At 37.4% G+C, this 4,812-nt stretch overlaps 1 long non-coding RNA gene across 2 annotated transcripts; it reads right to left on the bottom strand.

The window, feature by feature from the left end:
- Positions 1 to 1,066: 1,066 nt before the first annotated feature.
- On the bottom strand, positions 1,067 to 4,430 carry LOC128107100 (uncharacterized). Of its 2 annotated transcripts, none has more exons than XR_008216956.1 (3): positions 4,066 to 4,430; positions 2,260 to 2,330; positions 1,067 to 1,174 (listed from the first exon to the last, which is right to left on the bottom strand). It is a non-coding gene; the product is annotated as an uncharacterized LOC128107100 (long non-coding RNA). The 2 variants fall into 2 exon arrangements; XR_008216957.1 differs by having other exon boundaries at positions 4,083 to 4,430.
- Positions 4,431 to 4,812: the final 382 nt, after the last annotated feature.

Genomic DNA, 4,812 nt, shown 5'->3' with positions numbered 1-4,812 from the left:
TGGCTTGGGTTTGCCAAAAGCCACTCACTCGGAGGATAATTGTGGCTTTTTACATTTTGCCTTGTTTTGATGGCCCCGCCCACTTGCTAAAAATTAGCACATATCCAAAAAGGAAATTTTAAGTATAATTTCTATACCTTCCAGCAAAGTAATTTAGAAAATCAGCATTTGAGATGAAATGCTTCCTCCTGGCTAATTAAACTGCCGAATACGGAAACATTATCTGTGATAGCAAACTGAATCTTTAAACAGTGTTTGACTTGTATTGACATGATTAGCCCATCTGCATTAACTCAAATTATTTTATAATCTCTATAGAGAGAAATATTTGAAGTTATTTTTCTGCCATAATATTAAAACCTCCTCAGGGAAAGACAGCATTATCAATCAAGGTTTGGGGATCCTTGAGAGATAGGAAGCCATAGGGACCTCGCTTTTACAAATGAGCACTCCTATGTTATCCTGTAGGATACTGTACATGTACTTATTAAAAGTTGAGCTTTCAATTTAACAGATATTTGTTTGGTTAGAAACATAAATAATGTAAGTATGTATTATGATAAAATGATAGTCTAGTTTTCATTGAAAAGGAAACATTAAAAACAATTAAGAGAATTCAAGTAGCATAATCTGATTTCCAGTAGCACCTAATCTTAGTGTTCAGATCTAACTTGCTGTAATATGATTCACATTTTCATTCTTTTGAAAAACTGTTACATATACATGATTTCAAATATATTTACTTTTTTTTTTTTTACCTAGGGTTTTTGTTTCATAACGAGTTTTCGTTTTGACTTCTAAATGCTTAAATCAGGTATAAAATAATCATTATATATTGTTTTGTTGGCTGAATCAGGTTCAATCCCTTAAAGTCAGTCAGTGGGACCATGGGGTGCTTCATTCTCTCTTAGATGTACTTTTCATTGCCCTGTACTGAAGGTAGACTCCATGGGAATCTCTGAAAAGGTGTACTTCATGAATCCATGACATTTTCACTGTACCAAGTTTCTCCAGCACCTTCCTTTACTTACACAATCATGCAGCTCCTCCGCTCCAAGTCACAGAAGTCCCACACATGTGTAAACTTGGAGCCTAGTCCTCAGCTCTGGCCTGAGTTTAGCTTTTTTTCTTCTCTGTCCTGACACACACACACTAGGACTTGTTCGTAAGAGCTCTGCAGCAAAGTTGAATAATATGTAAATTTTATGTTGTAATGAATTAGGTCCTAAGATCTTTAAAGGTCAGACACCTGGTATAATACATCACATTTTTTAATATCAACTACAAAATAACTGTAATAAATTTTTCCAGCACCACATCCTCACACGCTGTTACCCACAAGGAAGCACCAAAGGAAATGTGTCATTTGTCAAAACATGCAGGAAAACTGGCATATGTATAGGGCACTTTAAAAGTAAGTCAGATTAGAAATAGCTTTCCACATGGTATTTTTGTGTTTAAACAAAGAAAGACAGACAGGTGCTTACTGGAATCTTCCCCCAATACATTTTTGTAAACAAGATAAAAAGAATTAGTGTTCTAGGATATATGATAAAATGACTTCAGTCAAAGGATGTTGTGGAATTTATAGGCAAAGAGCTTTGATTCTCTTTAGGGAAAAACTTCAACCGGAATGATAATTCATCTCAGCTTGGATGAGCAAGTGGGATACTAAAAAGAATACAGTTATCTGAGTTGTAGAAATTTCAGAGTTGCTATTTAAAAAAGATATTTATTTATTTTACAATGCTATTTGCAAGCTTCAATTACACATCTCTATTATAAGAAATACCTATTACCAACAGAAGGGAAAGAGATTTACCTACAAATAAAACAGACTATGGGGATTTTTTAAAACTGGAAACCCACATTAATATTAGCTCTCATTACTGTCTACCAGCATATCCCTATTCTCTGATGGTGTGCCGTGTTAACTTCAGATACAAATGAAATGAATGTGTTAGGCTTTCTAGACTTTCCAGTGTGGTGGGGGTGGGGGGGGGGTCTCTGTTGTTATCTTTAATGCTACTGAAGATTTGCCTTTAAAATATCATTGTACACGACAGTTATATTATATATGTAATTTTTTTGTTCGGCAAAGCATTTTCTGATACAATTTAAGTTGTATTTGAGGAAATAATCACATAATTATTCATTTAAAGAATATTCGTGTTTTAAATCTGAGCATATTTAGGAAAGGCTGTGATCACTTAAACACCAATTTCATTTTTCCAACATATTCAAAGATGGTTTTATTACCTTATCCATGTGGCATCAGTCAGTAGTCACGAAGCAAAGTAGGATTATTGTCCAGGTCATTAGGAGGCACCCTGTGAGTATAACAATTGAAGTCAGCATAGTTTCAGTGTTTGATGGTTCTGGAAATTTTCCAAAATCCCATGTTCCCAGAATATTCATAACCTTTATAGCCAGACCTGAAATAGACTTCCTAAGCTGGAAGCAATGTGTTCGCATAAATGTCTCCTTTGCCAAGCAAGCTGAACACCCATGTTCTTGATCCCACCAAACCCAATACAGAACTCACTAGACAAACCTAAGGACAATGCCATTTTGGTGTTTTAATTAACTTGTTCAGACTGGCCAAAGGACAGCAAAACAATTTAAAGAAAGATAATGTATAGGAGTCAAAGGAAAACACAGGTTTCAGACCACGGCACACAGTGGCTGAGCGCACTAAGAAAGACAGCAGCAGCGTAGATTGCTTTACCTTTTTGGAAAGTACTGCTGCGCTGTGACTCATTCATTCTCTCAGTTAACAAAGACTTATTTAGTACTTAATTTGCACCTCCCTCTAGGCAGATGACTCTTGGCCCACAGTGACACCCCCATGAGTGTGGTCTGCCTTTCTCCATCCTAGCCCAGCTCCAACCATCCTCTGAGACAACTCATATCGACACTCTTCCTCTTTCCTAGATGTTGGGAGTAACGTAGATGAGTGATGAGGGTGATTTCTGACATTAATCTCAGCCTAACACACACACACACACACACACACACACACACACACACACACACACACACACAAAAGCATGTATACAGACATCTGGAACATGCACCAAAAATGGGGAAAAAAAGATGAAATCATGTGATGCTCATAGTGTAAAGGGGGTGGGGAGCCCCAAACAGAAAGACTAATGATGCATAACTGAACTCATTTGTGGACTCTAAAAGGGCTGATAACATGGAAGTTAAGAATCAAATCGTAGTTACCAGAGTCTATAAGGGTATGTGATAGGTGGGGATTGATAAAGATGGTTCAAACACAAAATTACAGTTACAAGAAACACACTCTGGTGCTCTACAAAATGTAGTTGACAATATTATGTTGTATATCTGTGGCAAGTAACTAGAAAACAGTTTTTATATTCTTTTCATGACAAAGAAACAATAAATAATCAAGGTGATGGTTGTGCTTAGTATTCCAATTTAACCATTCTATAACATGCCCATGTATCAAACATCTCACTGTGCCACATAAATATGAACAAGTACTATGTGTCAGTTAAAAACTTCCTTAAAGTTTTATTGGGATACAGTCATATCCATTTGTGTAGCTGCTTTGACATTACCATAGGCTTGATTACAACAGAGATTGAATGGCTTACAAAGTCAAAATATTAACTTCTAGCCCCTCACAGAAAATTTTTACATATTGTTGGTTTGGGTTATAGATACTTTCACTTTGGCCTTATACCTAAGTATCTTTCATCTCTTCTGAAGATAAAAATACATAATGGGCATAGCCAGGAAAATGTAAATAATTTTATTCTTTTTCAGTGTTTGGAGAATGCACTATAAGATGAATGGTTATTGTCAAATCCAGGTTGATCTTCAGTTGTGGATAAACTGCCTTGAATGGGAGCTATAAAATTATTACTTGTGTCACAAGCATTTATTTTTAGCACTAATTAAATTTTAGTCAGTGTTCCACGAGCCCTTAAGCCATAAGCCCACCCAGCCCTCACCACAGTTCTGAGACATAAAGAATTCTTCTCCCCTTTGACCCACAAAGAAACTGAAGCACAAAGCTGCAAGATAACTGACCCAGCTCAAACACTCACACACTGAAGACAAAATTCAAATCCATGTCTTCCAGGATCTCCCCATGGAAGTGCTAAATGACTCCTTGCAACTAACTCTTATGTCCCCTTCTTTCAAGGAAAATGGTCTCAGTCTGTGGCAGAGGAATTTGTCTTCTCGAGGCCAGTCACTAGTCCAAAGACTTCTGCAGAGCCTGGAAGAAGCAAGTAGGAAAGAGGAAAGATAAATGAGATAGAGGAGGGTGAATCCCAATGTATTAAGAAGATGGGTGTACATTAGAGCCTAATGTACACATTGGGTTCTCCAAAGGAAGAGTGAAACAACAAAATGTGTGTGTGTGTGTGTGTGTGTGTATCTATGTGTGTCTGTGTGTGTCTGTGTATGTGTGTGTCTGTGTGTCTGTGTGTCTGTGTATGTATCTGTGTGTTGTGTGTCTGTGTGTGTGTGTCTGTAGGTGTGTGTCTGTGTGTCTGCATGTGTTTGTGTATCTGTGTGTGTCTGTGTGTGTCTGTGTATGTGTCTGTGTGGTGTGTGTCTGTGTATGTATCTGTGTGTTGTGTGTCTGTGTGTGTGTGTCTGTAGGTGTGTGTCTGTGTGTCTGCGTGTGTTTGTGTATCTGTGTGTGTCTGTGTGTGTCTGTGTATGTGTCTGTGTGTTGTGTGTCTGTGTATATGTGTCTGTATGTTGTGTGTTTGCATGTGTTTGTGTGTCTGTGTATGTGTGTTGTGTGTACATGTCTGTGTGTGTGTC

This window comes from Peromyscus californicus, unplaced genomic scaffold, assembly GCF_007827085.1.
Source record: "Peromyscus californicus insignis strain IS unplaced genomic scaffold, ASM782708v3 Scaffold_12__1_contigs__length_115047231, whole genome shotgun sequence".
Taxonomy (NCBI): Eukaryota; Metazoa; Chordata; class Mammalia; order Rodentia; family Cricetidae; genus Peromyscus; species Peromyscus californicus.
This window is presented reverse-complemented; position numbering and strand designations above follow the sequence as displayed.